At 46.5% G+C, this 12,366-nt stretch overlaps 1 protein-coding gene and 1 pseudogene across 1 annotated transcript in view; both read right to left on the reverse strand.

Annotated features, from left to right (window-relative positions):
* The window catches only part of CADM3 (cell adhesion molecule 3), a 101,223-nt gene that overhangs the window by 44,923 nt on the left and 43,934 nt on the right, over window positions 1-12,366 (reverse strand). The gene's annotated exons all lie outside the window — the stretch shown is intronic.
* LOC136635353 (5S ribosomal RNA) lies at window positions 1,737-1,856 on the reverse strand (annotated as a pseudogene).

The following is a 12,366-nucleotide window of genomic DNA, read 5'->3' on the forward strand; positions in this document are numbered from 1 at the left end:
AGAGATGATGTGGTCCTCCTGCCAAAAAGTTTGGACACCCCTGGCGTAGAATGGAAAGCCTCCATGTCGGGCAGCCAGCTTGAGTCAGAGGCTCAGGATCTGGTGGAGCTTTGCTCCCTCCCACCCCACTCCCTCCCCTGGTGTGCATCCTCCCCACCTTCCCTCTGCCTCCCCCACCCTCACCCCCACCTCCTCTCCCCATGTCCCCACCTACCTCTGCGCTGCCTGATGGTCCATGCTACTGGTAATGGTGCTCCACCACTGTCAGGGCCCGCAAACATGCCTTATGGCACGTTTGTGACAGTGTGCACCCACAGTGAGCTGGTGTGTTCTCCTTAGGATTGGGCCCTAAGAACCCATTTTTGCCCGGCCCACAGGTGCACATATTTAGTCCCTGTTGTGTATATGCAATGTTGGGGAGAAACTGCTTAAAGGGTCTGAATCTGTCAGAAGGTCTGTGCAGGAGTCTCTGGCCTGAACCAACTGTGTCCTGCCATTGGGTTACAGTCCCAGTCCCAAAGTGAGCATCCTGCTGAACAACTGGATAGAATGTTCATAGAATCTGAGAGTTGGAAGGGATTCCACAAGGTCATCTAGTCTGTAGCAGGAAATCCTCTGAGCACAGGGATGTTAATCTCATTTCATACAGAAGGCCAAATAGTATTCATGGTGCCTGCTGAGAGTGGAAGTGACATCATTATGCAGATGATTGCCAGAAATAAGCATTTTGTTCTTTCATAGAAACTCATTAGCTGCAAATGAAAGAAAAGAAAATGTCAATTATAATGGGGGCTGGATAAATTATTTCCTGGGGCCACATTTGGCCCACAAGCCTTATGTTTGACATCCCAAGTCTCTGCTTGAAGATGAGGGAGAATACCAGTGAGGGAGAATTCACCACCTCCTTTGTCAATCAGTTCCACTGCCGAACCACCCTGGACATCCAGAATTTCTTCCTGACGTCTATGTATCCCACCTCTGATATCTTTCTCATCAGAAGGACTAGAAATTTGTTTTTTGTTTTTTAACAAAGGTCAAAAAGTCAGCTTAGGAAACTGGACCATCTACAAGCCTCCTTGTGGCTTCTGAACCAGCTCATCCAGCAACAGATGTGTTAAAAAGATGCCTTTCCTAGCCAGGCAATCATAATGTAGCCAATTTCACTCTCTCTCCCTCACACACACACCCATCCCACAAACTGTTCTTCTGCCAGCTTGTTAGGGAAAAAAGCACAACATTAAAAGAGAGCTTTGCCGCCAATCCCCACAGTCTTTACAAGACATCTTCCACTCCTGCGAACACGAAAGCACTCCCACATAGACTGCTGTTTACTGTCCCTCCCCCAGTTTTTGATAGCCCTGCAGCCAGTTTGCAGCGGATATGATGGCTCCCATATCCCAGCCAATTTGAACTAATTATAAGCATTGGGCATCTGACAGGCCCAATCAGGAGAATGCGCTGCTCAGAACCTGAGTGAGCTGGTGCTTTGCCGCATCCCTTTCATCTTCTGTTTTTGGGTTTGTAAGCAGGCATCAACAACAAAACAAAAAGTTGACATTTTAACATCCCAAGATCCCACTCCTTTTATGCTCCTCAGCTTATTATGGGTCCCAGTGTGGGAGAATGTGGTTGGGGTGGGGTATTTTTGCAGGGCTGGAGTCAGGGGAAAAAAGAATTGGGGTGGGGGGAAGAAAATGGTTGGTTGGCAACCTTCAGTCTGGAAAGACTATGGCATAAACCTACAGCACCAGGTATTCCCAGCTGGTCTCCCATCCAAGTACTAACCAGGCCTGATCCTGCTTAGCTTCTGAGATCAGATGAGATCAGGCACATGCAGGATAACAGTTACTATAAACTTCAAATCCAGATTATATCAGGTGGTCAGCCAGATATGATCAGATACTGCACTGAGAGAGCCTAAGGGCACAACCCTAACCAACTTTCCAGCAAGGTAAGGCAATGTTTGTTCCTTTACTTTAGTAGCAGTGCCCTTATGTCAGTGCAGGAAAATGGGACAGGCAGTAGTTCCCAAACTTTTTTGCATGGTGTCTCCCTTGACCTGCTGGTTCATTGGCTGTGGCTCCCCATTAGGGCTGCAACCCTATACATTGCATAGGTTTTATTGCGAGGATTCCACAGCTCTCCAGTTGGTTTTCACAGCTCCCCAAGAACACTGCGTTCACAGGTTGGAAACCACTGGACTAAGTGATTGAGTTCCAAATCAGGACATGCTGGGTGCCAATCTGTTCTCTGAGATGAACTTGCTAAATGGCCTTCCAGCCTCAGTCTTCCCTATATGCACAATGGAGATAATTATCTTACAGAGGTATTGTAAGGATCAAAATAATACATGTGAGGTACTTTGGATGTGCAGGTTCAATCCCTGCCAGCAGGTGGGGTGGAAAGCACCCCTTCTCTGAAACATTGAGGAGCTGCTGCCAGTCAGTGCTTGACAACACTCAGCCAGACTCAGGGCCCAGTCCGATCTAACTTTCCAGTGCCAATGCAGCCATTCCAATGTGGTGTGTGCTGCATCCTGCAGTGGTGGGGCAGTCAAGGAGGCCTCCTCAGGGTAAGATAACTTCTCTTACCTCAGAGCTGCATTGTGGCTGCATCGGCGCTGGAAAGTTGGATAGGACTGGGTCCTCAGTCTACAGAAGTCTACACTGAAATATAAGAGCAGGGATCAGTTGTAGAGAACTTGTTTTGCATGTAAAATATCCCGGATTCAATCCTAGGCATCTTCAAATAGCGTTAGGAAAATCTGCCATCTCAACCCTGCGGATCCCACCTACCACTGCTGCCGGTCAACCGGCAAAAATGCCAGTCCAAAAATACTGAGGCAGATCAGCCAAGGGGTTGACTTGGTAAGCAGCAGTTTCATGTGCTCCAAAATGCTAGGGTACATCCTGTGGGAGTGTATTGGAATCACCGAAAATCTGGGGAGGAGGTAGGATTTGGTGTCCCTTTAAGGGTAAGGCTGGGCTTTCAGCAGGGGGTGTGCTGCAAGCTGCAGCCACTTGAAGGCAATAGGGTCCTCAGGCATAAAAGCACCTGATGAAGAGAGAGTTGGTGTGAGTAGCAGAACAAGGAAAGCTTGAGCAAGGGGGAGACGGGATTAATGGAACGACTGATGTATGAATGGACTTTGGAGACTGCTGGAGCAGAAACCGCTGGAGACACTAAGATTGGTGTTTGACTGCCGAGCCTAAGACCTGTGGTGGACCAAGGGGCCAATGCGGGAGGCTGCTGGCAGGAGAGAGGACCTCTGCAGATTGAACAGACAAGCTACCCCAGTGGCGGGGTCCAGCAGGACTGCAAGGCAGAACTAGAGTCATTGTTGGGTTAAAAAGGGGAGCTAATTAGCTAAAAGTGGGCATAGATTCTCCAGGCAGAGCTTGGACTGGGAATCTGGCAAAATAGGAAGTGATGTAAGCAAGCACATGAGATGTAACCAAAGGCCCATCTAGCCCAACTTCCTGCATCTCACCATGGTCCACCAGCTGCCTCAGGAAGCACTCAGGACAACAAGATACCTGCATCCTGGTGCCTTCCCTTGTACCTGGCCTTCTGAGGTAGCCTGCTTCTAAAACCAGGAGGTTGCACACACCCATCATGGCTAGTCACCTGTGACAGACCTTTCCTCTAGAAATCTGTCCAGTTCCCTTTGTCAAGGCCAGGTGTCATGGCCACATTCTGTGATAAGGAGTTCCACAGATTAATCACACACTGGGTAAACAAATATTTCCTTTTGTCTGTCCTCAATTTGAGTGGCTGTCCCCTGGTTCTGGTGTTGTGCAAGAGGAAAAAGAACATCCCTCTATTTATTACTGAATGAATAAATGAGTACAAAAGAAGAAAAGGCATTCCTTTGGAACAGTGGGCAATAGGTGATGCTGAAAGAGTTCTCCTGCTGCCCCTCAGGGGGAGATCCAGGGCTACACAGCATTGTTATTCAAGGAACTGGAGATGAGCTGCTGTGTGTGATCCCTGGTGGGCGGCTTGTGTAAAGATCTGCAGAGTGATGTTTGCATATGAGATTCCCCTCCAGGGCGGGCATGCGTCATTGGGGGGTGGGGGAACAGGAGTTGCTTCCCAGAGAGAATGGGAGGGAAGCAACATACATCAGGCATGCAAAGGGCAAAGAAGGTTCTTCTCAGCTTCATGGAGGAATGTCCTAGGTCAAAATTTTGGTGGTTGTGGCTGGTGCAGTTTTTGTCATCAACAAGAACATCAACATAATGCGCTGAGGGTTCCAAGGGCTTCATGCCAACATAATGAGAGCATGTTAACAAAAGCCATGCTGAATTGGTCCAAATGCCCATCTAAGTCCAGCGTCCTGTGTTCTTGCAGTACCACCCAAAGAAGTCCACAAGCAGGAGAATGAAGGCAATATCCCTCTCTCATTATACGCCCTTGGCAGCTGGAACTCTGAGCTAGACTGCCCCTGTGCAAGGAGGCTCCATTTATTAACTGACATCAGCCCTGCTGGATCAGGCCAAAGGCTCATCTAGTCCAGCATCACATTTCACAGCAGTAGAGGCCACGGGAAGCACAGCAAGAAGGGAGGGATACATCTCCCCTGCCATTACGCCCTCGAACTGGTCTTCAGAGGCATACAGCTTTTGAACCTGGAGGCCACATGTCACCAGCCAGTACGCCCAGCTTCAAAACTGAGCCCTTGAAGCTCTGTTGAAATTGTGGCTGTTCGTTCTTCTTTTCCCAAAATGCCTTGTTCAAAGCAGAATTAAAAAAAAATAAAGAGTCCTGCTGGATCAGGCCCAGTGCCCATCTAGTCCAGCTTCCTGTATCTCACAGTGGCCCACCAGATGTCTTCAGGAGCACTGAAGCCAAAAAGATATCTGCATCGTGTTGCTGTTCCCTGGCATTCAGAGATAGGCTACCAGTAAAACCCAAATGCTGCATACTGTAATCATGACTTGGAACCTGAGATGGACTTTTCCTTCCATACATTTGTCCACTCCCCTTTTAAAGGCATTTAAGAAGAGGTGCCACCAAAACATCCTGTGGCAAGGAGTTCCACAGGTTAATTATATGCTGGGTGAAGAAATATTTAATAGACATGCAATACTGGAATGGCCACCTCAGCTTGCGAGGTGGTGGAGACATAATGGGGAGAAAAAGAATGTGAAAAGGCAGAGCTGGAAGCACACTGCATGCTGCCTAAGGCATGCTTGACCATGTTACTTTGTCTCCCTTCCTCACCCACACACATGAGAGCAAAATGCTTTCTCTTCTTCCCCACACAGAGAAGCAAAATCAGTTAAAATGCATGCTAAAGACAATGGATCAGTGCCAGTTACCGTAAAGTCCCCCTCCCTCTCCTATGTGAACTACTTTCTGGCCCTTAACAGCAATTTGATTGGTGGGTACAAAGGCAGAACCTTCTCCAGTGGTGGCACCATAAGCTGGTTCTCTTCCTTTACTGAGTCTCATGGTCAGCCTCAATCCTATACACACTGACTCAGGAGCAAATCAGGCTGAATTTGAGAGCTGGAACCTGCTGCAGATTTTGATGTGTGGCTCAGCAAAATAGTGACCTCTTTTGAACCTGCTTTGATGCCTATTGTCATTACTGGGGCAAAGTGTTTCCCACAAAGAAAAAGACTGCTCTAGACCCTCCTGCTCTAGGGTAGGCAGCCCCAATCTTGGTCTCCCGCTGCGGAGCTTTTCTGACAGTTCCAAGAGCAGGCATTCACAAGCACAGCACCCCAAGGGCTCTTAGCCTCCCTTAAAAGCTTCAAAGCTAATCCTCATGAGATCATCACTTCCTGACCAAGGTCTCTCCTCCCCTGATATTATCCAGCCTGTTACCTCCAACTTGGCTGAGTCACAGGGCTCTTTCACAGTCCCTGGGAGGCAGCTGTTCCAAAAGGGTTTGACTGTTTGGGAAAACCAGACAAAGGACGCCCAGATAATTCATTCACACAGCAGTAGGAGATGCAGGGGTGAGGCAGAGCAGGGGGAAGGCTGCCCCAGCCCAAAAGCTCAGCACAGAGGCTGAGCAGGAGGGAAAGCATGACCAAGTTCTATTGAATTTGCCAAAGGCCCATCTTGTCCAGCTTCCTGTATCTCACAGGGCCCACCAGATGCCTCAGGGAGCACACAAGACAACAGGAGACCTGCATCCTGGTGCCCTCCCTTTATACCTGCCATTCAAAGATGGCCTACTTCTGAAAACCAGGAGGTTGCACAGACCCATCGTGGCTTGCAACTTGCGATGGACCTTTCTTCTAGAAATCTGTCCAATCCCCTTTTCAAGGCATCCAGGCCAGATGCCATCACCACACCCTGTGGCAAGGAGTTCCACAGACTAATTACACACTGGGTAGAGGAATAATTCTCTCTACACTCAATTTGAGTGGTTGAGGCCATTGCAGGAGGTGGAAGTATGACGTGATCCCCACATCAGGTTCTGCTAGGCTTGTAGCTTGCATTGCCTTAAAAAAAAATAAAGATCAGCTGCTGGGTGGGTCTGAATCAGGAACAGAACATGGATGGAAAGTTAACTCCTTGCACAACAAAAATGATCTTCCAAGCTGGCCCAGGAGGGGAAACTGCTACTGGGTTGGCTTCTTCCTCTGTTAAGCTGGCAGGGATGACTCCACAGGTGAGACATGTGCTAGATCCTTATGGCCACACCTGTGCTTGACCAACCTCCAAGGTAGTGAGGGCTTGTCATTCATGGGGTAGCAATTAAGGGATAGCCATGCCAGTAGCAGGCCACTGTTGTCTTGCTGTGTTGGAGCACCTGAGAATTACTAAATAGCACTAGTAGGGGTGTAGATAACTCCTAACATAAGAAGAGCCCTGCAGATCAGGTCAAAGGTCATAAGAACATAAGAAAAAGCCCCACTGGATCAGGCCAAAGGCCCATCTAGTCCAGCTTCCTGTATCTCACAGTGGCCCACCAAATGCCCCAGGGAGCACACCAGATATCAAGAGAAATCATTCTGGTGCCCTCCATCTGGCATTCTGACATAGCCCATTTCTAAAATCAGGAGGTTTCTAAAATCAGGAGGTTGCACATTTCTAAAATCAGGAGGTTGCATCATGGCTTGTAACCTGTAATGGATTTTTCCTCCAGAAACTTGTCCAATCCCCTTTTACAGGCATCCAGGCCAGACGCCATCACCACATCCTGTGGCAAGGAGTTCCACAGACCAACCACACGCTGAGTAACAAAATATTTTCTTTTGTCTGTTCTAACTCTCCCAACACTCAATTGTAGTGGATGTCCCCTGGTTCTGGTGTTATGTGAGAGTGTAAAGAGCATCTCTCCATCCACTCTGTCCATCCCCTGCATAATTTTGTATGTCTCAATCATGTCCCCCCTCAGGCGCCTCTTTTCTAGGCTGAAGAGGCCCAAACGCCGTAGCCTTTCCTCATAAGGAAGGTGCCCCAGCCCAGTAATCATCTTAGTCGCTCTCTTCCTGTATCTCATAGTGGCCCACCAAATGCTTCAGGGAGCACACAAGACAACAGACACAACCTGTGTCCTGGTGTTCTCCCCTGCATCTGGCATTGTGAGTTAGCTTACTTCTAAAATCAGGAGCTTGCACATACGTGTCATGAGTTGTAACCCATAATGGACTTTTCCTCCAGAAATTTGTTCAACCCCCTCTTAAAGATATCTAGGCGAGATGCTGTTACCCACCTCCTGTGGCAAGGAGTTCCACAGACTAATTGCTCGCTGGGTAAAGAAATATTTTCTTTTGTCTGTTATAACTCTCCCAACACTCAGACAAAAGAAAATATTTTTTGATTTTGCAGGAGCAAAATGTCACCAGCAGGTGCTGCCTTTGGAACTTTTTTTCCAAAGCACCTTAGAGAAGAAGAAGCATCAGGCTCAGTAGGAAGCACATTGAGAAATTTGCCTAGGGGCCTATGTGTAGGTCATTATACTGTGTAACACAAACATTGTTTATGTTGAATTTTTAATGTTTCTTATACAATTCAGAGGTGCTGAATTCTAATTTTTTGTACTATCAAAACTTTTTTAGTTATTTTAAATTTTGTGTATTTTATACATCCTATTGCCTAATGCATTGTGATATATTATACAACTGCATCGTGGAAATTGTGGCTAAACTATTGATGCTGTGCCAAAAAGAGTGGCATTTTTGAATTCCTTATACCAAAATTCTGAAATCAAGAAACACTGAAATATTCAGATAATTACAAAATTGTTCAAATTTTGTCATGCAGGGTATGTTTCCCAGTGCCCAAGAGTCAGTATGTGCCTCATGTTAAAGATTACTGGAAAAAAAGCAGGGGACTATTATTTATGGGGTGATTTAGAACTCCCTAAATTCATTTTCAGACCTGATCTGGGAGAATTTCAGCAATACCTGCAAACAAAATGCCATGGAACCCGTCAAATTGTGCCAATGTTACAGAGGGGAAACAAAGTCCATTGGAGTGAGAACAAAGGTTCCTATACCTGTCACAGGGGTTATCCTAGCCAATCAGGGATCATGCTAAATATGGACTAGCTCCCTGAAAAATCAGAAGAATTCATCCATTTCTGATGGAGTCCTTTGCCAAACTGGCTCCTCTCCACATTTCTACCAAAAACACAAACAAAATATTGAAGTGACTGGAGAAATATCCAGTTCTCCAGTCAACATGGGCAGAGAAGGAGTCTTAAGAGACTTTGAGGAAGCAGATGTATTTCAGCTGCTCTCTCCAGAGTAGGAAGCTTGTGAGGCTTCCTTGCCAATCAGGGAAAGGTGTCCATGCGCTCTCCTAGGATGGATCCTGGGCTGCTGGAGTGTGCCCAACTGCTTGCCACCCTCAGGCATGACCTAAATTCCTTGTGCAACTCACAAGGCTGACAGTTTTAACTTACAGATGGGAGCCTTGCCACTGCCTTCTCCACACTGCCAGCTAGATTTAATTAAAAGAGCGCCCCACCTGTAACCCACTGGCCCTTGACAGAATGGGGTCACGGCCACCGGGGGGGGGGCTGCAGTGCTTCTCCTGTATAGCCAGGCTCCAGCCCTGATGAAAGAGGCAATGGGAATGGGGCAGGGAGGACTGGAAGAGACTGACAAGAAAACCTCTGCAGTGCCACAGGTTCTGCTGGTGGAAGCTTGAACTGCTTCACAATAAGTTTCACCCCCTGCAAAATGCATTCCCCCAATGTTGCAGCAAGATGGGGGGAAATTCGCTTGGCACATATGGATGCAAATCCAGCATCCTGTTACCCATCACAGAGGCATCACTATGGTTTGCTTCACTGTTTCAGCCCCATGATGGACCTCGTCCTGAATCAGATCATACAGAATAAATAACAATATCATAGGCACAGCCTCAATGTGGTGGCATCAACAGTGTTGGTGTCACCTCCACTCACTTTATTTTTTTTAATATATCATCATCCAGGTCATCCAACAAATCCATAATCAACAAAAAGCCAGTGGCAAACTTGATGATACTCAAACAACTGAATAAGAGGTCTAGTATTGGCTCTGATAAATGCTGTGTCATAATAACACCTCATTGGCTCTTAGAACAATCAGTCTCATTGGTCAGTTTTGAGTTCCAGAAACCCATTTTTTGTTCCATAAGGCAGTTGTGTTTCCCTTTTTTGGTTATTTGGCTATAACATTTGATAGAATACAGATATTTCAATGTGGTTTTTTTTATTGCATTCTGTATGAAATTACCCATTGAATGATATATAACATGATGGTGTTATTCAAGAAAACGTATGTTTTCACAATTTTGACCAATAGTGGTGTCACCTGGTGCACTTCGCACTCCTCCACACAGTGCCACTGTACCACATGCCCCCGAAAAGTTTAGAAGCCTCTGAGAAGCCCACAAGCATGAGGTGTCCCCCTCCCTCACTGTTGCTCTCCTGCAATCAATATCCTGAAGGTAGTGCAAACCCAGCATTAGCCATTGACATGTAGCCATTGACAGACCACTGTCCTCCATGGACTTGTCTAATGCCTTCTAAACCCATCTAAGCCAGTGCCAACACAAGTTATGACTTGTGGTGGCAAAGTCCACCAATGGATTATATGCCCCTAGCAGCATCTCCAGCAAGGTCTGGGAAAAGACCTTCCTCTGAAACCATGGAAAGTTGCTGCCAGCCTGCGCCTGACAATAATGAGATAGATTGTTTAAGAATCTATAGAAAGCTGTTTGAGAGGGACAAAGGCATAGTTTAGTGGACAAGCCCCTGCTCAGCATGTAGAAGGTGCCTGGTTCAATCCCTGGCTGCATCTCCAGGTAGGGTTGTGAAAGACCCCTTGCCTGAAACCCTGGAGAGCTGCTGCTAGTCAGTGTTTGACAAGGCTAACTATATAGACCAAGGGCTTATAGACTCAATATAAGGCAATATCCTATGTTCCTACTCACCAACAAGGACAAAAAATTCCACCTGAAGTGCCTGCAGAAAGAAATGGGGATGGGACAGGACTGACCCTTCCCTCCACACACACGATATTACCAGTGAAAATCTCTTTCTGCCCAAGAGTTACTTGCCTCAAGAGTTACTTAGACATACTTGCAATGCTAACAAATCTCTAATATGCACCTGTAGCTGATATTCTAGTTTTTGAAGAACTGCAAGCAATCTGATCACAGACCTCTCGTCTTAATAACCAGGCAAGCCTCACGCCAGAGGAATGTAGCCAGTGAGGAAACAGAGAGAAGAAATGAGAAAGGAGCAAATGGGATGGAAGCCTAAGAACTTAAGTAGGACCCTGTTGGATCAGGCCAAGGGAGCCAGCCACTTGCTTATATTCAAAATGGGAAAGTGCATTGGAATCTTCTGTTCTTTTTTTTTTAATTTACAAATGTTGTCCTGAGCACCCTGCATGCGATACTGGTAAGAGTGTTCAGTTCTTTTGGTTTACTCATAAGAAGAGCCCTGCAGGGTCAGGCCAGAGTGTTTCGTGAAAATCCCCTTTTCCCTTCCAAGTTGTGTTTTTATATCTGGTTATGTATTTTGGACTAAAATGCAGGCCTAAAACTTCTCTTACAGGCCACAAAAGGAGTCAAATCATAAGCTCACTCATTTCTCATGTTGTTGGCCACCTTCAGTCTGGGAAGACTCATTTTCTCTAGAGACACTGGAAATGTCTTTATTGTTTAAGTCAATCACTGAATATGCAAACACCTTAAAGGAGGAGGACTTTGGCAGCAAAGTCTATCACCTATTGTTAACTAAATCACAGCCATTAAGCTACCTCCAGACTCCAAAATCCAGTAGCAACAGGAAGCAAGCTACTCCCCCCTCCCCCAGAGTCAGGCTTTGCTGATAGCTGATTTCTGGACCCTTCTACCCTTTGTTTTACATACTCCACGTGTACCTGTGTGTATACTGAGCATGCGCATCTATGACACATCCGGGTCATTCTAGGTCGGACACAACCCCTTAAGAGAAGGCTCCGAGCACATGCTCTCTCTCTGGCTGCCTTCCCACGGGAGTGGTCCTTCCTAGGACTTTTTCCCATCCAACTGCTCCCAGGACAGGTAAATATATCTTGCGTCTAAAACTCCCTCCCTTTTTCCCTATCTATTCCTCCCTTCTTCCCCCATCTTTAGTTAGCAAACTGGGTTTAGCAGATTAAGGAACCCCTAAAATACTTCCCTACAACCTAACCATTTCTGATTCCTTTTCGGATGCACCCAAATACATAGCACATGCAGCCACCACAAGCTAGGTACACTAGACACAAGTACTAGAAATCTATACTTATCAATTCTCCATGTGTATTATGTTTACCTTTGTGTGTTTTTGCAATAAAAATATAATCCTTTGATTGAAAGTTACCTTTCTCCCAGTCTCCTCTTTAAGCTAAACAAGGGAGTTCTTTGCTTTACACTGTCTTGTTATCCAGCCTGAGATCCTAAGAGTTTCCAAAGGGCTAATGTACTAATTCCCCTAAACAGAACAGCCCTTTTTTGTAACAAAAGGTCCATCTAGTCCACCAGATACCTCAGACACAAGACAACAGGAGACCTGCATTGTGGTACCCTCCTCTCTCTCTCTCTCTCTCTCTCTCTCTCACTCACTCACTCACTCACTCACTCACACACACACACACACACACTATACAGATATGTACTGCACATGCACTTTGATAAAACATTTCACAAAAGCAATCTGGATGTGAGCACATCCAGGATTGTATCAAGATTCTTTTAGAGCAGCCATTTTCAACCACTGTGCTGTGGCAAACTGGTGTGCTGTGAATGGTTCCCAGGTGTGCCGTGGGAGCTTGGTGAAGGGTCATTTATTAATCATTGGGGATATGAGCCCCCCACCAACAGCAAGGTGTGCCTTGTCAATTGTCCAAAAACTGATGCTGTGCCGATAGTTTTAGT

The sequence above is a fragment of the Tiliqua scincoides genome, chromosome 15 (genome assembly GCF_035046505.1).
Source record: "Tiliqua scincoides isolate rTilSci1 chromosome 15, rTilSci1.hap2, whole genome shotgun sequence".
NCBI classification, from domain to species: Eukaryota; Metazoa; Chordata; class Lepidosauria; order Squamata; family Scincidae; genus Tiliqua; species Tiliqua scincoides.